Below are 25354 nucleotides of genomic sequence, written 5' to 3' on the forward strand. Positions count from 1 at the left end.
CAAATCCAATGAAAGTTGTTTTTAAAATGCAATTAGATTTTTTTTCACAGACCAGGCTGGAACAGCACCAGTATCTTACAAAGAAGAACTAGAGCAAACCATGAACAAACACATATCTATTCATATCAAAAGTTGATTAAAAATACTATCTTCTTTTAGTAGAAAATACTTACAGTCTTGCCCATACTTTCAAAGAAAGAGCTAGAAGGAGAATGCAATTCCTGTTCAAGAGTTCAACTTCATTTAATGCCATTGAGTTGGAAAGAGGGCAGTGTGGGGACTTGAAAACAAGAAACCTGAAGATAGCCTAATTTCTTTAGATCAGGAAGTTGTACCAAAGACACTAACAATGCTTTACTGATATAAGGCAAAATTTATTTTAGTTTCATAGGCCCATTTGTGATACACTTAAAAAATTTCATAGTCAACAGCCATCTAAAATAAGCATTTATCTCTGCTACAGTTGTTTTCATACCACATACCCCAAATCACCGCTATGACTGAAGCACAGCTTACTTGTAGCTTCAAAAACTAATCAATTTTCCACACTGCTTCCATGTAAAATAGTTGTCACAACACTTGGGGTAGGTTTTATGCTTTAAATCTTATCGTATCACATCATATGAGTCCATATTGAGAAGCTGACACAGCCAAACAAAGTACAGAACTGAGTGCAAGTCTTTAATTTTGGAAGAAGACTAGGAATGAGCCAGTATGTACAGTATGATTCATACTTGTACAGTATGGATCTTTTGCTCTACTGTTAGGACTGATTTGACAAGACTGATGGTTTAGGAGCAGTGCCAAAGGACAAGAATTTAAGTGTTTAAGCTGTCAGTGTGAAAGAGAATTCCCTCTGCTTACAACCAAACCGGACTTCATACAGCATCCCTACTTTTAAACCAAGCCTGCTCATGTGGATTATTAGGTGCTAAGAGGCCAATGTCTTTTCAGATTAACAAACTGAGAAGAAACAAAGACTACATGAATACATCTAAAACATAAAAGAACTTGTGTTGGCAGGAGGCATATGCATCTGAACAAGCAGCTGCTCATTTCCTTATGCCAGGCACCACTGGCTGGTACAAATGCATCTACCTCCAACAGCAGTAGTTTTTAGTTTTTTTCAAAATGCAGTGAATCTCTAAAATTTATTCTGTGGAGGTGCAAATCCCAGTAGACGTATTTTCTGAGTTGCCTGACTCAAATGGAAAGATGCTGATTAGAAGCACTAGAGTAATGACTTAAATCTGAACCAGAATTTTTCATTGTGAGTTGCAAGATCAGGAAAAAGAAAATCTTTCTTATACCACATTTTCTCCACTTTTCTTATCTATTATGGCTCAAAACTTATCTATATAGGAATTGATAAAATACATATGAGCATGCCCCATGAAACTGCCTTTTTAGGGAAATAGACATTTCATTCATCAAAAAAAATGGAGTCAGTGATCTTTTTTTTGTTTGGGTTCTTTTGGTAGAGAAGTATAAATTCTTATGCAAATACCAATCAAAAATATTTCAATTTTACTATAAAGCCTTAAAATATTATTCAATGCTTAAGGTAGTTTGTTCTTCCTCATGCACTCAAAACTAGAAAGGAACCTTAAAAAAGATTCAAAAAGGATGGAAACATATTCATTACATCTGCAAAGAACATAGAAAAATGATTAACATTCATTTGTAGAGATTTGAATTGGTTCCAGTTGCATTTAATTTCTGAAAATAAATGTTTCAGTTGCTTCTGCAAAGAAAGGAATACATGGGTTCTGAGCACTGAAAACGCCACTTCATTTTTGGAGTACCTGAAAGCCAGAATAAATACTCTAAATTCCAAAAACCACTCATCCTCCTGAGATAAGCAAACTGTCTCTTTAGTGCTCCTCTACCCTCCTTTAGAGGGCAGCTGTCGGGAGGTAGAACACATGTAAAACTTTTCATTGCAGTTTCTGACAAAAGGCTGGTTATGTTCAGGATTTTCAAATCCGTCTCTGGCTTTCTGTAGGGACCATGCAGAACTGTACAGTTCAAAGGCGATATTCAGTGGAACATGGTTACCTCTCTAACTCCTACATCAGATACCATCCTCCCACTTCCAGTCCCATTTTCCTGTCTGGTGTGCAGGAAGAAATAGACAGGGAATGGAAAACAAGGAAGAGGACTGGGCATCAGCACCCCTTCCCCATGCTTTCCTGGTAGTTATCTGGTCATTTGTTTGTTGAAGAACATGGGTTATTTAATATGAGGAGAAGAGAACAGATCCTCATGGGACTAGTTTAACACAAAGCTAGAGTCAGAGCTAGGGAAATACTTAATATCATGACAATGTTTGTGTAATTCTTCCGCAAATTAGTATCTTGGCTTGTTAACTGAATTAACTTTATTAACCTTTGTTAACTCAGACATGTCAGCTTTAACTCTCCTCTCTTTATCTTAGATCTTTTGTTGGACAAGTATGTTCCCTTTTCATTAGCAAATGACCTAAGAACATTCTCTCTTTGGCAAAGGTCACTAAGGAGATTTAAGCAAAGACAATCAGTTTGAAAGGTTCAGTCAAACAAAGCATGACTCAATTCTTAGCCCCAAATACCCCTGTGTGACACATGCCATGCATGGTACTACTCTGTCTGTGCTCCTGGAGGGTCAGAAATTCTAGAGAGTTCTCCAAAGCTGTAAAATTGTGCTTGACTTAAAATTTCCAGGTCTTTTAAATAAATAAATAAATAAATAAACCAACCAAAAAACCCCAAAAGACAAAAACAAAACCAAAAACAAACCACCAATCTTAGGGGAACATACCATCCATGTCATATTTCAGAAAACTCATTAAGTTCTTTCTCTTGAACATGCAGCGCCCTTCCCATTTCACTAGGGTGAACTGGACCTCTTCCCTACTCCAGAGCATGGCAACATTACTCCATGTCACCCACCAGGGGACTTACAGGCCAGTGCTAAGAGGTTCACTGAAGTGTGTATGGAATGCCATGGCCAGCACCTCTGAGAGAGCACATGAAAAGAAAAGGAAAAAGTGGACTACTTTGAAGATTAACAAGAAGTTCTTTCATTGTTTTTATACTTCCACAACCCTTTAGTCGAATTACAAAGCTCCCAATGTCAGGATATACACCTAAATAGGCAGTCCCTGCTTTGCTCTTCCTGCAACTTCAGCTGACTGGAAGAGGACTCACAAAATTCTTGTGGCCAGCCTAGATATTGTGCAAAAACTATTTACAGAGGGGAGCAAAGGTTGGAAATTAGAAGGCCTGAAGGAAATCTCCCCAGAAAACATTTGCCATGTTATATACACATTGTCACTTGTCCAGTGACATGCATGAAAGAAAATGCTGCCAAGGTTGAGACTGAATTCAGTAACTACATTTTGCAATTAAGGACGCAAGAAGATCATGATCAGACTTTTAAATTTGTACTCAATGTTCATTTTTTGCAGTTTGAACTTTAATTTCCAGTTCTTTTACCATCAGTCAGATGAAAGATGTCATGTTGCAATACTTTCTTCCTTCTAATTTACTGTTAAATTTACAGTGTGGAAACAAAATTGACAGAGGAGTGTGTGCTAATTTTGAGAACAACCAAATGTTTGATGTGCTATACAAAGAGAGAAGCAATAAATGACAGTACCTGATCCAAAAGTTTTAAAACACAGGAATCATGAATTGCTGAGAAATCCACCTACCAGGGTGGAGATCCAAAAATAGGAGAAAACTGTTGATTTGCAATAAAAAGGAGGCAGAATCAGAGTTTTTACAGAGATTCCCAGCCAGTGAACCCATTTCTCCATATTTCATTACAGAAACCATTTTTGCAATTGCTTCTGGTACATGGAATGTGATGATTCAGTATTCCCCAAATGGAAACGAGCCTTGTAGACCATCATTTCCTTTAACAGTGGACAAAAAGAAAGGAGGTTAATTCCCTGACATTTTAAAAAGGTCACTGGTGAAAGGACAAGTTCATTTCCTGCGGGAAGGGTGATCTGACCATGACAGACAAGCTGGAGCTGGGATTTTTTGTAAGAACTCTTAGTCTGGAACGGTCCCTGTAAGAACAGATGGGGAAAGGACGTGACAGCAAGGACCTCAGTGCACTCCTACTCAGTGAGACCAGCAAGTGGAACAGACAGCAACTCAACAGGGAATAAAATAATTTATAAGGAAAATGAGCAACTTTTGAGCTGATTAAAAATGCTAACCCAAGAAAAGACATCCCTCCAGGCACACAAGAAAGAAACAGAAAAGTTTTTAAATGTAATGCTGGCAAAATGTGGAAAACTGGGTGTAAATGTCGGGAATTTGTGATTCTTTGAGGCGGTTTCAATGGATGTACTGCACTAAAGCAATCACTGAACCCAAATAAAAAATGTATGACCTTAGTGCTCCCACTACCCCTAAAAATATAAACTACAAGGAAGAACCTCAAGAACCTGCTGTGGCACACAGAGTCAGACTAGGATGGGCATATCAGCTGACACTTCTGCTGGAGCATAAATCCAGGAGGTTATCTAGGAGTTTATGGATTAAATCTATTAGAGGGGAATATGTAGGAGAAGGGTTTGGGGTTCAGCTCCATGAAGCGCACACTTTGTCAGAAATAGTTCACCTATGGGGTTGCACCACTTTGGGCTGAGAGGCAGAGAAAAGCAGACCACATGGAGCAGCTGCTGCCAAGGCATGGTTTGACTCAGCAGCTGCTTCTGGTGTCACTGGGCTGCCCAGTACAGACAGACCTCCAGAGATCTTCAGACACTGATGAGTACAACACCTACCATGACACAGAAGAAAATGGAACATTTATGTACCTTCCATCATTATGTTGTGCATTGATGATATAGTTTGAAGGGTTCCATCCACCTCAGCAACTCAAGAGTTTTGTTTAAGCAAGACTTAATGCTTTTGTAATTCCTCCTAGGAAGAACAGATCAAACCATCCAGAGAAGGGTAGGAAATACAAATACAAAAGGCAAAACACAACCAATGCTAGCCACTGGAGAAAAAGATCATCTGAGAGAAAAAAACCCTGTAAGTTTGTGCAGGCTTGGTTGTTAATCATATTAGCATGTTACTTTATTTCTGTGTCTTCAGGACTGTAGAAGTGGCTACATCCTAAAAGACAGATGCCTTGCAACAGTCTGCAGTGAGCATTCAGAAGCTCCTCACTAGATGGCACCAGCCATTGCTGCTGCGCACAGCCCCCACCACTGCAGGTGCAGAATTCCAGACCATGGTACAACCTTCAGGAAATCTGATAAGGAGTTCAGATAGGGTCAAACCGTCCTTGAGCGAGGTCTGAGGCAACAAAAGCAGAAGGTTTCTGCCAAAATGTCTGTAAGTGAGATAGTTGGGGAAGTGCGAATAAAATGGGATTAAATGCATTGTGCAACTGAGCAGCATGACTGTCCGAAGTGAACATGTTCTGTCATTCAACCTACATTTTGTGTAGTAGGCACACTTGGTTTTCTAAGAGAAATGAGAAAAACTTATTACCTTACTACTTCATTGTACTGCTAAATTTACATTTACTGTCACAGGCTTGAAAATTCCCAAATTCATCTTCTGAATCTGTATTTTTAGTGTAGGGCTGGCATTAATTTCTGCCACCACATTGATACCAAAAGGGGAGTCTTATTCTGATATTTTGGACATTTGGTAACAACACGGTTTCCAGTGTACCATGGCACCAGGAGGAGATGGAACTTCTGTTGTCTAACTAGAATATTGATAAGCAAATCAAACTTTTCTCTTGTGCCTTATAAATATAAGAATATTAATATAAGAATATTAAGTTCTTAAACACAGAGTAGCACTGAAAGATTAGGCAGGCTTTAACAAAAATGTACATAACTAATGGTTATTTCTACTTTTTTTTCTGTTTTGCTACTTTAGAGCTTATTCAGCTGAGTTTCACATTCCAGCTCTTATTCTCAGCAAAGACTTTCCTTCTCATTTGTTAGTGAGCTTTTTTATTTATAACAAAAGCAAACAAAAAAATTGTAACATTCATTAAAAATAACTAAAAAATGGGGCTAGTGCAGCCTAGTGGCATGGTAACAATCTGCTGTTCTTTTAACTTCATCATCCGGACATACGACATTTTCTCTCAGGACAGTGGTGACCAACTGACATTAACATTAATTCCAGAATAGTGATTCAGTTTGCAGAAGGGTGTATTTTTTTTTTTTGTTAAGGAAGGAATACACATTAAATCTTCATAAAAAAGAACTATGAAAGCATTCCCTTTACCAGAAGCCACATCCCTTTTCTGTACTCAGTAATGAAATAATTTTGTACTGTTTTCTGTTCCCACGGTTTGATCTAATTTGTGATCTTCCAGAAAGCTGCTATGTCACCCAAGAAGATAAAACATGTGCAAAAGTAAATATATGCTGGAATGTAGGTCAAGAACTCAAAAGAACCAGTTAATAGTTTCTTCATGTCACAAAATACACAGGAGTAAATGTCAGAAATGCTTTCTGTGATGTGCAGTGCTTCTGTAGTAAGAACAATACTGAGACCACAGCAATGATCTCTCAAAGAAAAGCGTAAGAAAGGACAAGTCTAGACAAAACCACATGAGGATTTCCATACTAAACCTTCAAAAGGTCACTGCATAGAGGAAAGAAGAGGATGGTGGACAAGATGTGGGAAAAAAACATTGGGCAAAGGCAAAGAGTGCTTTTGTTTGCAGACTGAGTAAGAGGATATCTCTAAAAGTACAAAGCAGAATCTCTACTGAAGTATGGCTAAACAGACAAGCTAGGATATTAAGCATCAGAATTAAGACATATATTAGCACATGTATCTCTCTAGTAAGCATGCTCTACTGAATTGTGTGAGAAGACTTGGAATGACTTGAAAGGCACTGATTTTTTAAAGTATTGTATTTATAGAACAGATGTAGACATTTATCTGCCTGCAGTGTAGTCATCAAAAGAGCCCATCAGGTGCAGGTGATATGTCACGGCATGATGTCCTAATGCACATATTCAAACTAAGTCAAACAAATGCACCTGAATGAAACCATTCTTCTTAAGTGTCTCTAAAAGGAGCCCAGGTTTCTAGCTCAAAAGTTGACCTCACATCATTGCTTTCTAAACTGAGCAAGAAGGCACTACCCCAAAGATCAAGTCCTGAAATGGTGGATTTAGCAGTTAGAATTAAGACTGAAATAAAAATCGTGCTGCATGAAAAGGGAGCTGATATAAATGCAATACATTTACTTAGCTTGGTAGACAATACATGGCAGAAATGCTGCTACTGGTAGTACAAAACAGTAGGATTTTCTTGAAAGTTAGAAATATTTCAGCATTAAAGAGTAATCAGATGATAATGGTGTGTGCTCAAAAGTATATCCATTTATTCCATGTTAACCTGAGAGTGGAAGTGCAGTTAACAGAGCTACTCACTTTATGTTGGGTAAACTGAGACTACCAAGCTTAGACAACTAGAAAAGCAGAAAAAACCCCTACTTCAGTGACATGTGACTTCTGTCCTTTGACTACCAGCTAGATTCTGTTTTTGAGAAAAACGTAACTAAAGTTAAATTTGGAGACGTCAACTTTGAATGAACTTGAATGAACTTTAAAGAGCTAATGATGTTTTACAGAACACTAAAATGACATTGATTTATACTTGTCAAATGTTCATTACTATGTAATTAATTGGAGAAGGTTAGTTTGATAGCCAACTGAAAATTCACCAGAGAGGAAAATCACCTTGCCAAATATGCTCTTATAACCAGACAATTATCACACTGATGGGTGTGGACAAGGAGTAGGAGGAAGCAGGGAACTCCCAGTTACTCTGTGACATCTGCTGGATCATGCTTATATAAAGGAGCAGAATTTGGTGAGGATGCCTATTAAACGTGTGATTAAGCAATTGGAGGACAGCAAATGCCTTATATGTTTTTAGTACAATGAGTATATTTATAGAACAAAATTGTATTCATTCAACATGGGTTTTTACAGGATCAAAAAAGCCAAAAAATTTCCAGGGCACCATAGAATGCAGTGCAGTCTTCCTATTCTGCTAGTATCTGCATCAAAATTATTTTTTAAAAGTTCTTTTTATTCATTCTATTCATTTTATTACCATCGTAATGTCAAGATCAGCTGCTTTCTGGAACTTTTTAAAAGCATACCTCGCACATATTGCCAAAAACTTGGATAAGGCAGTCAGTTGGATAGCTGTAAGACTGCTGCTTGGCTAACTGGGCTTTCTCAAGGCAAGACAACAACCAGCACCTGCTTGAGTTAGAACATTCAGTCATAGACACAAGAGCCAATCTGCCAGCCCAACTGCTTTCAAATGGCTTTCAGTGGTGTGTGGGAGTGTTCTCAAGATCCTAAAATTCAGGAAGTTCAACACAGATGTTTTCTGTCAGTAGGCGTTGGAAGCACCAATAGTAACATCTGTTCACTTTTCATATTTGTGAGAACATTTTTCTTTTTGGTCCAAAAACCATTCACTGTTGAAATTTCCAAATTGTGCAACTGGCCAAAATGTTAAGCTCATTAGGCTCCATGAGTTTAAGAGTATGTGAAAATTAAAGCCCCTGCAGGAGTTCAGCCTATCGTATGCCAATTTTTCCATTCTGTGTTCTTCTGTTTAAACAAAAGCGTAACTATTTTTGTGGTGGGAACAGCTATCAAAACTGACTTGATCATGCAAATAAAAGTTACTACTGGCTGTTTTAACTACAGAAAGAATTTAATTCTCTTACAGAGGCTGTGACTTTTTAGTAATTTGTGTACTGGGATACCCTCTCCACATGGGAGCCCAGAACACATGTTCTAGCAGCATGTACGAGAGACTCAGTACAGACCTTCGTGCTCCGGTCATGGGAATTTACAGTTTGGGACAGTCTCTGAGTTCCTGACAAGGCCAGATGATTGGCTCTGAACCACCAGGAAGGACGTTGGGCTTTAAGGCAGATGTGTGCAGCAATATGAAGAGTCATTGTCGATATAGAATCAGAGACATTTTTTTTCTCCTAACCCTTCTAAACAAATGAACCTCAAGAGCAGTGGGGTGCTATGATATCATCTGAACGGAGTTTGTACAGTTGTTCCCTCTACATGATTTCCCAGCCTTGATGTATCAATGCAAATGGTCTAAAAATTTCAGTAACTGGGACTCTGTTGAAACCTGCTGTTGAGTCAGCTGACAGTGAAGCTAAATCAACCCTTATGCCTTCCAGTGTACGTGGGTTGTTAACCTCAGAAATATTCTAACGCAATCACTTTGATGGTCATTAAGCTGGGCCTGCTTTCATGTTGGGTTTGTCTCCAGAATCAACAAGCAGTCTAAATAGTCTGTAATCTATGAGAAATCTTCAGTTAGTAAATAGAAATACTGAAAATTATAAGCTTTTACAAGTTGGCAGTACCAGATCAAGGTGAATGATCATCTAGGGAAGCTAAATTATTTCGAGAAAGTATTATGGCAACCAATTACTTGGAGAACTCTCTGTGATTCTGTGAAGTCTTTTTTTTTTTTCTTTGAAATCAGGCAGGAGAGTAAAAATATTTTCCTTTGAATCATAAAGAAAATAGTTCTGTACCATCTACCTGGAAAAAAATGAATGCAACTTGTGATAACAGTCTTGAAAAGGTTTAAGGGTGGAATACAAACTTGAACAGGAAGATTCTCCAGATCCATCACAAAATATCTAGTTTTTCTGGTAGACTCAGTTTGAGGTAGCACTAATGGGGGCCAAGAGTGCCCACTCATCTTCTGCAGATTCCAAAATCTCATCTTTCATGTGAAAGGATGTTCTGGAGAACATCAGCAGCAGACAGTTCCACAGCTGTTCAAGGAGAAAGCCCATTTATCATTTCAAATGTTGATTTCAAAAGCTACTGGGAATTTTTTAACCATTTATTGTAGGCAGCATGGGCTATGGAGCTTCTTCAGCAAAGGATCAGGATAGTGATCAGAGCAAACAATTTTGTTTGATCATAAAATCATAGAATGGTTTGGACTGGAAGAGACTTTAAAAATCATCTCATTCCAGCCCTGTTACTAAAGGCAGGAATACCTTCTACTACACCAGACTGCACAAAGTCCCATCCAACCAAACCTTGAACAATGCCAGGGGTGGAACATCTACCATCTCTCTGGGTAAGCTATTCCACTGCCTCACCACCCTTATGGTAAAGAATTTCTTCCTAATATCTATTTACACTTGCCTTCTTTCAGTTTAAAGCCAATACCACACACCCTTGCGAAAAGTCCCTCTCCAGCATTTTTGTAAGCACCCTTTAGATACTGGAAGGCTGATAAAAGGTCTCCCTGGAGCCTCTTCTCCAGGCTTAGCAGCCCCAGGTCTCAGCTTATTCTCATAGGAGAGGCGTTCTGATCATCTTTGCAGCCCTCCCCTGGATTTGCTCCAACAGGTCCACGTCCTTCTTACATTGGGGGCCTCAGAGGTGGACACAGCACTACAGTCTGGATCTCACCAGAGCGGAATGCAGGGGGAGAATTACCTTCCTCAACCTGCTGGTCACATCCCCTGGTTTTGTGTTGAGTCATGTTGAGCTTCTTGCCACCAACACCCCCAAGTCATTCTCAGGGCTGCTCTCAATCTGGCCATCCCCCAGCCTGCATTGATTGGGCTACTCCAACCCAGATGCTGCGCCTTGTACTTGGCTTTGTTGAACTTCACGGGCTCTTCACACTGGATGGCATCCCTCCCCTCCAGCGTGTTGACCACACCACACAGCTTGGTGTCATCAGGAAACTTGATGAGGGCACACTTAGTCCCACTGTCCATGCAGTTGACAAAGATGTTGAACGGCGCTGATCCCAAGACCAACCTCTGAGGAACATCACTCATCAATGCTTTCCACTCAGACATTGAGCCACTGACTGCAACTCTACAAATGCATCCATCCAGCCAATTCCTTGTGCACCAAGTGGTCCACCTGTCAAATCCCTCATTCTCCAGTTTAGAGATAAGGATCCTTTACTCCTTTTCATTCTGCAGATACTGAGGGAGTGAAGGCACTGCCAAATTGTAATGGCAAGTTGCTTTTACTTGAAGGACATGTCTTTAGTTTGAGAGGTCTTGGAGAAAATTTAGGTTGCTCTCTAACTGGTAGCAAATGCAGGTAATGTGGAGGAAAAGAGAAGCCTTCCAGACAAAGAGAAACAATAGAGGGAGCTAATCTGTTCCATCAGAACACCAGAGAGACTGCTAAACAATTTTGTCATAACTACTCATCTGGGCCCCATCGCTGGGGACTGGTTTCAGGCTTCAGCTTGAGGAAAGTATCCTCAGTATTTCACATTCTGATTCTAGAGTGTCTCTAAGCTTTGCTAAATTAGTGCTTTCTTGGCTAAAACACAGTCTGCTTACAGGATTAGCTGTGTCAAAGGAACCAGTGATGTGCAGTGATGCTCAGTCTTTGTGAACCTAATGTACTTGCAGAGATGCTTCCATCAGTCTCATGGGAGAGGCTGCATTTATTGACAGGGGAAATTGAATTGCTGGTGGTGAAATGGTCAGAATGGCACAGTTCACAAGTCAACCATGACCCCAAACTTCTGCTAAGATGCCTCTCTTGTTTTAGGATATCTCTTACAGGCAAGGACAAAAGGAAGCAAGAGAGAAATATGAAGCTTCTCCTCCTTTCCAAAACACTAATTAATGCTGGAACATCTGTACTTGAGATTTATAGGTCCTGGATCCTCCAGGTCCCTGAGAAGATCTCAACTACCATACTGAGTATCAGCCTTCTGTATTTTTGACAAGAGAGTAACAAATGCACTTTTATTTATGTGGTTCCTTTGAATTTTTGGCTCTCACTCCTCCATTTTTAAATGAAAAAATATTTTCAATTTTTCTGACTGTTTCTGCATCTGGGAGAACCTAAGGCTTTTATCTAGCTACTGAAAAGAGCAAATGCTAGTTCTCCTGTCCAAGTTAATGCCTGTAACTTTTATTGCTTTTTTTTTTTCTTTTTTTTTTGTGTCAAGAGATAAAGAACATTTGCTAGATGAGAGCAAACAAACTCTGAGCAATAGTGTTATGGAGGCTACAGTACTCAGTACAGACTGATGATGTGGATGGTTGAATGAGTCATGATGGCCAGGAGATTGGTAATCCCCAAATTACATGGGCAATAAAAAAGACTAACCAAATATTACCTGCTCTAGCTGACCCTGCTTGAGCACAGGCGGTTGGACTAGATGATCTTAGAGCCCCTTTCCAACCTCAGCCATTCTGTGATTCAGTGAAATACAGTGACACTGATGTTCAAAATTCTCTTTAAGACCTTGCAATTTAGCTGTTTGCTATTCTGTTGCTTGGATTTTTTCCTCTCTCTGATGTCTGTAGAATTTTTCTGTCTGTGTACATATTTATTCTCTCTTTTGTTTGCTGTCTTCAGATCTCTGTGTATCTAACACAAGCCATAAAGCACTCTAGTTTCTTTAGAACAGATAAGGGTTGGGAGTCACTGACATGAGGTGGAACACTTTCTTACTGTTAAAAACACTGATAATTATTATGAAGTGTTTGGTAAAGTTAGCATTATTGACAAAAGCCAAGATGCAGGTTTATAGCTATCTTCATGTGCATAACTATAGCTGTGTGTTTGTTGCAGACATAGTTATGTATGTGTGGGGTCTCCCCTATCTTCACAGTTTACATGGGTGTTTACAAGAAAAAAAACAGCCTTCTGGTCCTGCAATGCTTTAATAACCTCACTAAGATCCTGCCAGACTATCCCTCAACCAGCTCTACTGATTTATACAGTTATGAACTAGACTGAAGAAGTTTCTGCTGTTATTTGTTTCCACCGCAGGAAAACACCAACAAGCACTCCTAAGGATAGAAACCAACCTACTTTTTATGAACACAGCCTGATATTTCCATTACATTTTGACACAAAAAAGAGAGTGCACTTAAAAGGAGAGATTTGAAGAAAGAGTCGGAGTAAAAAAAGATGACAGAGCTATACAGCTTCCTCTGAATATTTTTGATTTAGAGCCTTATTTCTCTTCCTGCTGCCCCTGCTGCCTCCAAATAAACAAGAAACCCACAACAGATTTTCAACAGATACAGAAAAAAAAAAAAACCCAAACTGAAAATTAAATTTGTCTTAATAAGGCTGACAGAATTTTCATACGGTAAGTTTCCAGTAACAACAACCAAAATAGGAATCAATGAAAACTCATTTTTAGTTACGCTGGCTGAGGTAATGCAACATTACCTCAATAAATATTAACCCAACTGCAATGAAGAAAATCAGCAATTTGTCTATTTGCATATTCTTTTTGGTCTTGATGATTTTATCAATCTAATTCCTATACATATCAGATACATTTGGAAGATTAAACTAATTCTAAGAGAATATGGTTTAGTAACCCCATGGAGATGATGCAATTCAGGAAGAATTTTAATGAAGCATCATAGAGAAAGAATTTGAATTATTAACTATGATAGATTGTGGATAAAAAAGAAAATCAAATCTATTTCCTCTCAGCATTCAATAAAACTATTTTATTCTGAAGAGATATATGGTTTAATATGATTTTCCAGTTAATTCTTATTATTTATAAAGGCCTGACTAGACACTGAGCTATGAATGTCTTAGATTTCAAGTTACCACAGAAATTTAAATAATTTTAATTATTTTATGCGAAGTAGTTATGAGATTTCTGCAAAAGTTCCTCCTTGACTGAACTGTTCTCAATAAATTCAGTTATTTGACACAAGTCAATTATTTGACAAAACAATGTGAAATTAATGTACTTTGAATGTTCAGCAGAAACATTAAGGAAGATAGCTGGAAATGTATTTCCAGGCATAGCAAAGTATAGGCTTTTCAGCTGTTTGACTAAGTAACATGCTACTTCATTCAATTAGTATCTTAGAGAACTGATGACCTTGTTACCCAATTGAATGTTTAATCCTTGTCAGCAGGAATCAGCAATGACTTGAGAAAACAGCTAAACAACAGGACCCAACATTCTCATCACACTGAGAACACTGCTGCCCTGAACTTTCCTTCAGATATAAGATACAGCTATTAATTGCTGTGTTTTCATGGAATACAGCTTTCAACTTAGAAAGATTAATGACACTACCCTGACAATATGCAGGGTTCACTTGCCTCACCATAGATGAACAGATTAGTAGTATTAAGAAACTAGAAATTTTAGGAAAAAACCCAACAAACTGAGGCACAAGATTTACTTTTACCTTAATGTTTGCCTGATAATAAAGAGTGGACGTAGGATAAGCATGCAAAACTACAGCCTTCTCATTCCTCAGTAAATGTGTGCAGATACTGAGGAGGGCTTGAGATGGGTCTGTACTGAACTAAAGTGGTGTCATTCCTGTGTGCCAAACTGAAGGTGGGAAGCACCCATGGATGAGAACACTACCCTCCCGTCAATGCCCAGCACCTCCCCATATCACCTCTCTGAAGCCCACAGTGAGTTCCCTTCCACCTTTTTGCAGAAACACATGTGGGTACCACAATCCCTACCACACCTCAAGGGCGCCACAGGTGTCAGACAAGCCCTTGTGAATTGAGGTGAATTTTGGCCAGTTTAAGATTTGCTAACTGTTAGACTGCTTCAGCAGCAGCAATACCTCACCACAGAGATAAACAGAGACTTGGAAAAACATTTCAGAGGACAGTTTTTGTGCAGCTGTTAACAGCTTCAGAGGAGAAGTGCAGAAGATATGTGCTGGGATAAAACACGCAGTGACAAAAATGTAAACACAAAAAGCCAGGCTGTGACCTAATTTAAGGCTTGTTCAGTCACAGGCTAGCTAAAGCATGCTTCCACACTCATAATTAAAAAAACATCCTGAAATTTAAAACAACTGAAACCACACAACAGCAGGACTTCTTGCACTGTTCCAAAGATGTGTAGTGAAGAAAACAAAAATCAGTTAAATGTCTTAGATTAAATAGAAAGTATCCAAGAATCCATTTAAAATGCTTTTACCTCATTAATCACTTTTCCTAAACTTAATGGAGCACATATATTTTAGTAAAAATGCACCAGTATCCATTCCATTAAAAAAAGCTGATGACACAAATGATCTTAAATTTTGGGAAATGAATTAAAAACACTGTTGAAAAATCTACATTCCAGGTGTAATCAATGTGCCTTGTTGCACATCAGGAATGTAAAATGGCACAGAATGAAGCACAATGCTCTAGGCCAACACAACTATCAGAGGGCACCTTGCAGGCCATTTTGAATGGGCACAAGAAAAAGAAATCTGAGAATTACTCCAGCAAGTCCTCACCACAAAGATGACTATCAGCAGCTGACAGCTTGTGGGTACACAAGAAGCTACTGACTGAAGTAAGTGAGACTTGATAAATGGGCATTTCATGACCTTCAAGATATGGCCTACAACATGCTTGTCTTTTCAGGAAAATTTGATAGTGTATTTGATGAGAGTACACAATATGATTGTCAAAGCCTCACTCGAGATCAGCTGCCTGCAACCACACCTACTTATGGTTTTGCATGCAGTGGTTGAGTGGTGTGAGAGGGGCTTGGGAAAATCTGTGAAGCAATTTCAAGTACCTCTTTTTAAAGGCTCCTCTGTATCCTTCAGGAGACTTAAATAGTATAACACTGAATAATTATTTGTTATAAAGTAGGGCAATAAGCACTTCCAAAAATAGTACTTAGATATTCTTTTCTCCAAAGCTTAAATTTTGTCTTGCAGAGACTCTTGCACCACTGCTATTTCTGATACCCATCAGCACATGGAGAAGCCACCAACAGGCATTCCTGGTGGGGCTGCTGCCCTAGAAATCAGGAAGCCACTCATTGCATTCTACTGCCCTGCTGCTTCAGCCTAAAAAATGCTAAGTATGAGTTACTTCTGGTAAAACGAAGCCCATGCTAATTTCTTGGCTGAAGCTCATCAGTTCCTTTTCTTGAGAGATGGGTGTTATGCAGAGTGGCTGCTGTCCTCACTGTCCTTCCTAAGGACCACAGGAATTCAATGGGACAGTTGAGCTGTAAAAATGAAATAGGTGATTTTTGGGGTGCCTATTTTATGGGTCTGCTAAATGAACTTGTCACAAACTGTCAGCTGCTTCTCACAGCATCTGCCAGAAAATTTTTTTCAGCTTTCTTTGGGAAGCAGAAATAAAGGGTGAACGTAGGAGATCCTCCTTGTTGGGAGTGCTGCTGATCTGCCTTGCCTTAGGGAGTCTTGGGTGACACTGTGGACTATCAGCTCTTCCTTCCATTGATCATCAGGTGGACTGAGAGGAATGGGGCAGCACCCAGTACTTGTACCCCTACAGCTCTGGTCAGTGCAGTCCATCATCCCCAAGTAAAGAACACCTCTCTCCATGCTATTGATCTCCAATAGGCTCTATAAATGTAAAAAAAATGAACAGCTTATGCGCAGCACTTGTGGCTTTTTTACCAAGTTATGTAAAATTCCCACAACAATTGGAGAGATTAATTTTAATCCTCTGCAAGAAGACTACAAAACCAAAAATGAGCATAAATACTATGAAAAATGAATGTCCCAACAAGCATGAAATACAGAGCTTCTGTTGAAGTTCTCCTACACCATTCCAGTCTATTCCCTCCTCATTATATCCACAGATGGACTATTCATTCATGATGAGCTAGTTTGATGAGTTCAGATCATTTTCCATTGCTGTTCCATGCAAGCTGCAGTCATGGCAAAGACTTAAGGCCTTCTCAGGATCTTGTTCCAAAATTTGTCTGTGTTGCCCAATGCCTAAACCCATCAAAGTAATTATGATAATGTTTGCATGTGGTGCTATTAGCTGATTTTTGAAGCTATAGCTGGAGAAACAAGGATTAGAAGCTTTGCTAGTAATTATAATCAGATGCCTGTAACAATCCCTGCGGTTTTGCCTGCTCGTTCAGTTGTTGCTCACATAGACTATCCACAACATGAGTGGGAAATTCCCGTGAGAAAAAAATCTGGAAATGAGGTCCAAAGGATGCACTCTATTGGTCTGAATGAAGAAAATAAGTTTTTTTGGGTCAGTTTACTTTGATTAAGGCATCACAGAATAAATTGAATATAGCCCAATAAATGACAAATCTTTTATCACTGAAATGTATTTGCTTTTGCATAATTATATATTTTTATAATTAAAAAAACCTGTGGATAGAAAAAACTTACTGGAAACCAATACACACATACTTGATATTTTTTATCTACATTTTATTGGTAAACAAATTTCTGACACCTCAGCAACTAGACTGTACAACATATCTTCAGACAAATATCAATGTAGACAGATAAACAGTCTTGAGAGAGGAGGTTTCAAAAAAATTTTAAGCTTCATGTAATATTAACAGGAATACAGTGTGCTTTCCACAGCACTGCTTGGAACGAAATGTTATGCCCATGGATGGTAAAGCAATGAATAAGCTGCATGCAATGAATAAGTCCTGGTCGTGAAGCACTGTTTGAAGGCTGAACATGAATGCCAAAAAATCTGTACAATTAAGTGCTACTAGTCCTACAGATCCCAAGTAGGCCATATACGAGCTTATCACTCTGCCTGCTGTGGAAAATCAAAGTGAAACTCAAGCTCGACCACTGCATACTTGCAGTTTTTCTAGCTCTTAAGGGCTAAACAAAGCTGGGAACATGAAGCCACAGAAGCCACCCATCCTAAGGGCAGTCTGAAGAGAGTTCAGCACTGGACTTAAAACAGCTTCAAAACCAGAGTTGTGTAGAATTATTTTGCTGAATGAAAACAGAAATATGTCAGAAAAGGTTTTTTGTATGGATTGACTTAAAAGAGAGGTGGGAGAAAAAATGGGACAGAATTCCTAATTACAAAATAAGAGTTTTAGTCAAAATGAGATAAGGTGCCAAGTCTTGAGCTAGTGAGTAAATACAGCCCTTACAGGACAGATGGCAAGCTCAGGTTTGAGCCTAGAGCACAGCTGCATTGCCATGTCTGTCTTTTCTAAAACTGTTTTTTCATCTCAGCCTTAAAAAAAAAAAAACTTTTGCCTTATTTAGGAATAAAATATCACAAGTCTTGAAAATATTTCAGGTCAGCAAAACTGGCTCTGTTAACATTTGTTCTGCCATAGACTACCCAAGAGCAGTCTCCTTGCTTTGATGCTGGAGAACAGCATGTTTGGATCTTGCTGTCTCCTGCTTTTTACATCTGCTATGCTGTGAATGGAATCAATGTCACCATACTGACTCTGCTGGCCTTATTCCAGCCTAAGATTTCCTCATGCTGGAGGGAATTGCTTCAGCTGCTTTTACAGACCAACTCTAATTCCCCTTTCCTCTGCTACAGTTTACCAAAAGGGCATTGTGCAGAAATTTAATCTTCCTTTTTTTCATCTTCTTCCCAACAGTGCAAATTCTTACTAAAGTGGCTTTGATACCCAAAGTAAAGGAGGCAATAGCTTGTGTACTCATCTTAAACCAGGCTTTTATAGTAATTTATTTCCTTTAATCTTCATGTGAACGGAAATGTAACTGTACACACTGCACATCAAGATCTAGATATATTTATTTCTGAAAGATTTAGTGAAAATGGAAAGGACATTGAAAAGATAGAACAGCCTGAATACAGTGCTGGAATAGGACATTCACTGGCTTTCAGCAGAGGACCCAGAAAAGGTTCCCACTGCAAAGAGAGATTGATGCTGGAAGTCTGCTAGAATAAGGCTCCCTCTGGGTCAACTTCTGGCCATTTACAGTTTCTTTATGTTAAAAGCTATAATTCACAGATTCCTCTGCCTTTCACTACATGATTTTCCTAATTTGCAATTAATTTAGCTTTCAATATACTGCCATCACTGCTCTTTAAACAGTAGGTGTGTTGCAATAAATGCTATTGCCTTGTCATCTCTGATTCGCTCCACTGAGTTCTGTTACACCACCCCAGTACTAGACCAGAACAGCTGAACTGGGACCGGGTCTAACATCTAACAGATGTTTGATGGGAAAATTTCCAACATCTCTCCTTTTTTTCTTAGAAAGCAGTTTAAAGAAAAACTAGTTTAACTCCAGTTTCTCAAGGCTCAGAATCTCTCACAATAACAAGCTTTAGGAATAACATGGGAATGAAAGAAAGCACAGTAATATAACAAGAGGGAATAACTGCTCTGCTTAAAATACAAACTATTTCACACGCTTATTCCTATCCATATTATATAGAATCTTTCCACTGAAAGCATTCCAAGAATGTGCCATTTACTGCTAAATCAATGAAGTCAAAGAGCATGGGAATGTAGTCTGAGATCCCAGAAGAATCCATCCAGATTGGGCTATCAACAACCTGCAATGCAGTGCAAGGTTGAGACCAAGTCTGGTACTCTGTCCAAAGTCCGGCAATAACTTTTTTAAAAGGCTACAAGTGCAGGCATTTTCAGAGTACCATTTATAGCTGTTTGCCTTGGGAAAGTTAAGTGAAGTTGGAAAACAATGGTTTCTTAATGAATATATTTTACTTTCTCTCAATCTATATGCAAGTGTTTATTGCAAACAAATTGCTTGTAAGCTGTTCTAAAATAACCCCCTAAAAATAAGTGATTGAAGCTTACTCTAATACATGGCAGAAGTAAGAATTTTGCTGAGTTACTACATGCTCAGCTTTTTCATCCCATGCCTTGTCTAATATTAAGACCACAGCTTCTGCGATAAATATGATTCTTGTATAAACACATTCTTTCCAACAATATTCATCTGGCTCTTTGCGTCTAGGAGAGTATGAAACGTTACAGAGCTCTCAGCACTTCATTCTCTCTCTCATTCATCGAGCAAAAATAAATCTTTGCTTCTTCTGTTGGTATATAACATGCAGTGCCAGGAGCTGCAAAATCCTTCCCTTTTCTAGTAGTGTCTAGCGCACTCAGAACTCGCCGTTAGCCACAAACGTGAAGAAATGTTAAACAAAGTTGCTACTGCATAACCACCTCCTCCTGCATGAGCTCTTGGGAAAGGTTTAATCCCCAGCTGCACTTGAAGAATACACTTGTTGAGATTAATGTGGCATCACAGCCGGACTGCTTGCGTAGTTTTGTTTAGAGCGGCGTCAGCATCCCTGCAGAGCCAGCCAAGCAGCCTATTTGAAACACATCTCACCAGGGCAAGAAATCAGGTTTTTTTACGTTGAATACAGTGGAATTTCCACAGGGTACTGGGGAGATCTTGACTGCTGCTGGTGTTCAAAGGAAGTCCTTACACACGTAGGATGAAATTTAGCTCCTCCTCTTCAGTCTGGGCTACATTTAGAGTGAAAGACCCAACACAATGCCCTAGCTCCTGGACCCAGATACTTACCCAACCATTTCCTTGCTGTATATCAGGATGAAGACACAGGTCCTTTATGTCTCCTTTTTCCCTTTCCTCTGCCCCACACTCTACTGGAAGAGCACAAAGCTCTTCAGAATGCAGGAATACAAATTGTAGGGGCACTAGCACTGCAGGGCTGGCTGCAGGAAGACCTAGAGTATACTTCAAATTAGACACCATTCTAATGAAACAGCTGGAACCAAACAGGTACATGGAGACCAAAAGCAGAAATTCAGAACACTAGCATTACTTCATAGCTAAAATACTAGATTAGTACTCTGAAGACATGAATAATTTAATTCTCAGCTCCACCATGTCTTTTGTTTAACACTTGCAAAGCTCTTACAGCTGCATCAGGGGGTAACACTTCCTTTCTTCATGTTCTGCAATGCCTTTTCTCATTATTTGCATCACTTTAGTGAGCAAAGTCCTCTTTTCAGATTAGAACCACATTTCTGTGTGAATAATGATGACAGTAGAACAGCTGCAACTCAGTCCATTGTACTAATCTGAAACTGTTGTTTAAAGAATTCCATGTTTATCTTTTTAATTATTTCAAATTAGAAGGAAAACTTCACTAGGACTACACTAGGACTACTTGCATGAAATGTCTTATATATTTCTTACAATAACTAATTGTGAGAGTGATGTGCTCAGTAAAAGGTTGGGTCTTGCACACACACACACGAAGAGGCACACACATACATGGAAAGCTCTTCACACCTAGCCTGTAGATATCCATTTCTGTAGAGGAGTGGAATCACAGTTCTTCCACATTTGCTCATTATCATCATCCTTATTGTGTGCCTGCTGAGCTTCACTCTCTGGAGGTCCACCTCCGGGGAGAGAAATGTGATATGGGCAGTTTTCTGTATTTAGACCTGAGAACAACTGAGAAACCCAATGCTGGCTGCACTGAGCAGCTTTTCCCTCTACTGCCAAGTCTACAGCAGCCTTGAGAATTCACGCTCTGCATAGCAAAGGGATATGTTTCTTTATCATCTGAGTCAGTTTATTCACCATTAGCATTTGCAGAGCACATCAGTAATGCTGTGACAAGGCAGAGTACAGATGAAAGCCAGAACCTGATCCCCCAAAGCATCCTCTCCAGAACTACATTACTCTAACTGTAATACAGCTCTTCGCACAAAACCAAGGCTATGCCTTTTTTTCCTTAGTAAGAATAATGTATGTTTATGGCTGAGTTCTCCATCAGTGTCTGTTTCTGACACAGGGAGCTAACTAAAAAAAAAAAAATCCCCTTTCCTGTTTCTTTGTCTGTGTATACTGACATGTGCCAAAAGGAAGCATGTTTGGACACTATTATGCAGCTTGCTGAGAAGCTATCTTAAATGTGAGGTTTCTTCTTTCCTACTAGCCATTATGGTTTCTTATCTCAGGCATTCAAACTATTTGCTAATTGCTCTCTTTTCTGTTATGGAATTTTTTTGCCTTTTTTTTTTTTTTTTTTTTTAGTGGGGGGGACTTTTTGTTGTTTTACAAAATAGTTGCTATGAAAATAATAACAACTTGTGGACAAGAACATTTCTGTCCATATTTTTAATACTGAAAGGCCCTGTACTTATTTTGTAGGAATGTTAGCATTTCTCTGGGGATATTCTCATAGAAAGCAGGTTGAATTTTGCTGTGAGATTGAAATACTGGTGAAATAAAAAGACTGAGTAAGTCTTTGTGACTAATTGCTACCAGAAGTTATACTGCAGCTTGATCCATAACCATTAAAACAAGTAGAAAATAGACTCCCATCTACTTTACACTGTATAAGATATATTATATATAAGCATAAAGGCTTCAACTATTTTTTATTGCAAGATCTAGTTCCCCTTTATCTCTTATTTAGCTCTAGCCTTAAGGAAAATCCAAACATATTCAAATATACTTGTTATATGTTAACAAGTTATATGTTAACATTTAGGGTGTTTTTCAGATTTATCATGCCCACAAAGTTACTAACATGGATACAAGGGGAGAGAAAAAGAGGTGTGACCTGTATATGGGAACAAGATTGAAAGAACTGTGCAACATTGTGCTCTAGCTGGCACTAGCATTGCTCCGCTAATGTACAGCTGGAATTCACAACCAAAACATGGAGATGGAGTTGTTGTTTCTTTTAAAAAGAGGTAGATGATATCAAAATCAACCTCTGAAATCTCCCAACAGAAACATCTTTCCATCTGCTGCTATAGTTTCTTTATCCTGAAATTGTTCTGTGGAATTTCCTGTTTACTCTCAATCTCCTAATTTATAGATCATGTCCTTCAACACCAATGGTAGAGTTTATGTAATTCCCATTCACTGAATTCCTTCATTATGTTCTTTTAGAACAAACTGGGTTATTATCTTAACGTGTGCAAGTTCAGGACGTTTAACATTTTTCTACCAGTTACAACTTAATTACAAGTTTGAGCCTCATACCAACAATTGCCTAACTGAAAAGAGAATATTAAAGTCAAACCAGTGGAATAAAATCTAAAGTCTATATTACAGAGTGACTCTGGCATTACTTTTGAATTTTCTCATTTTATTGGTCTTCCCAGTATGAATTAGTTCCACCTGAAACACCACCAAAGTGTAACATCTCCTGCTCAGTTACCTGAAGAATCCTTCTCCGCATCACTTTTATGGCTGATCTCGAAGAACGGGACCAGCCAGGAGCATCACCAGTGTGACAGCTGAGACTGCTATAGGTGACCAACTCAGAAGGGAGAAGTTCGTGAGTACTTCTGCAACGAATTTTCCTTTCAAGGAGCTGGTAGGATAGGCAGCCTTCCCATAGGGCAAATGGTAGGGCTCAGCACTGGCTATACAGACACTACTTAAGCAGCAGAGACCAGGACTCATCTCTTCTACCATCTTCCCTCTTTCTCCAGACACACTTCTCTTACAGGAAGGTCTTTACAGAAAAGGACAGGCACAGAAACCCTGCCTGTGCTGTCCTTCCTAGGCAGTGCTTAAGGAGGAGGATGGATGAATCACTTTTTCCATCTCACAAAAGCATGCACTTCCATCCTCAGCCCATCCAGTGTCGGCAGCTTTCCTGCAGCCTGGGAAAACCAAGGAAGAGAGCAAGCACTGCATCCTGGTGCACACCACTGTTTCTGTCTCTCAGGAAGTCTTACAAAATCCATTTGTAGAGGGGCTTTGGAAAAAAGTGATTCCGTTTATTTACTAAAATAAGATTTACTTTGCTAAGTCTTCCCTGTATTTTTAAGTGGTTTGTTGAAAATCTTCCATAGGTTGACTCGGGAACCAAATTAATTTTAACTTAGCAGAAACCTTCTTTTAACCAAGTACATAAGAAGCAAAGGCCATTTGCTGCTAACTGGCCAAACTCAAGATGAGATTAAATAATCCTCATGCTCCTTTGCCCCAGCTTCTCCACCTTCTCCCCAGAAGTAACATGGCAGGAAAGGCCCCTTCATTTCTCTACTGACACCACTGGGAGAGGGATGGATGCTCAGTGCCCACGGCGAGAGCAGCTGAGATGGCATTGAGCCACCTATTTAAACAGCACTTTGGCTGCACACAGTGAGTGAGCTGGGCATTGTTATACCTCACAGGCTAACCTGGCCCTCAGACAAACAAAACATTACACTGACAATGCTCCAATTCCCTCTATTTCCAGCAACTTTGTTCCAAGTGGGAGAGGAACACCAAACATGACAACCTGCTCCATGACAGCTTATTGAGGATCATGTCCACCACATTAACACTGACACAGAACAGCTTTAAGTTTACCTTCCCCTTGTGCAGCCCTGAGCCCTGCTGCATTTAGAATGGTTTCCTTTACTGCCCAGCTCACTGTTCCCTCCTGCTCTCACTGCTCATCTCCTCCTCTTCTGGCCTTAGTCCCAGCCATCTGCTGCCAGCTCCTAGACAAATCACATCCACAAACTTCCTCCTTCTGTCTCCTTTCCACTGTCCACTCCCACACTCTCCTGAAGTATCTTCACCAATTAGCCACCTGGCAAGAAGAGTATCTTCAAGTTCATTAGGTGAACATTCCTGGATAGAAAAGCACCAGTTAAAAAAGAAGGGTGGGGTTGGCATGGAATAGCCAGGGAGAAAAAGAAAAACAAACATGCAGTGAAAACAGGGTAGGAAAGCAACATACAAGACTTGGGAAATTCCATGCCTGGTAGTATGGATGACCAACTGGGTTTCAGCAAACCTTAACAAAAGGTTTGAACAAAACATTCTGCCTTACTTCTACTCTATAATCTGGTCTTCAACAAAAGTACAAAAGAAAACAAGAAGAAAGTGGCTGGACTACTTTGATAAAATTTTTATGGGCTGTGAGATGCTCTAAAATTCATCATTAAAAGGATCCAGAAACACAAAGAGCTAATCTGAGGGCTTGTATTTTTGTTTCAGCAGAAGAAACGATAAACCAGACCAAAATCAAACACAGCTCATTTTCAGAAGACACAGGGTGGCAACAAGCAGTTGTGTTTTGTAAGAATAAGACATCAAGAGGAGGAATGCATCCTGCTTTTGACTTTTTTTCTAAACATGGATCTGAGGTCGATAAAGGCGAATGAGCTCACCTCCCAGTAGAGATAAAATTCCACTCATACAACTGATTAGCTGTAAGACAGTCCTCATACTAAAACTATTCCAATCAACCCCTCCTCCCAAAACCTTCCCACAACACCCCCCATGCCACCCACAGTTCTCAGTGCATTGGAAAAGTAGCTGCTGACAAATGGGAGTGCTGTCCATCTACTGAGTTTTCCAAGTGTTATGTTTTGGCTATTTATTGGCACAGTTACATTGCAAATGAACTTCTCACTCACTGATATGTTCCAGCAAAATTTGACCTAAGCAAAGCATACCCAGTAATTTTGGCCAAATTGGCAAGGGATGATTAAGATTGCTGTTATTTTTACTTTGTTTTGACTGGCTTTGAAAAGGCAGTCCTAAACAGGCTTTTCTCACTTTCTGGAGCCTTAGGGAGCCAAGGAGGTATCATGCTGTACATGTAGAAGCTATTGTGTGTCCACACAGT

General features: G+C 39.3%; 1 protein-coding gene across 2 annotated transcripts in view; it reads right to left on the reverse strand.

Annotated features, from left to right (window-relative positions):
• COL4A2 (collagen type IV alpha 2 chain) overlaps nt 1-25354 on the reverse strand; it is a 140662-nt gene that overhangs the window by 52282 nt on the left and 63026 nt on the right. The gene's annotated exons all lie outside the window — the stretch shown is intronic.

Source organism: Motacilla alba, chromosome 1, assembly GCF_015832195.1.
Source record: "Motacilla alba alba isolate MOTALB_02 chromosome 1, Motacilla_alba_V1.0_pri, whole genome shotgun sequence".
Taxonomy (NCBI): Eukaryota; Metazoa; Chordata; class Aves; order Passeriformes; family Motacillidae; genus Motacilla; species Motacilla alba.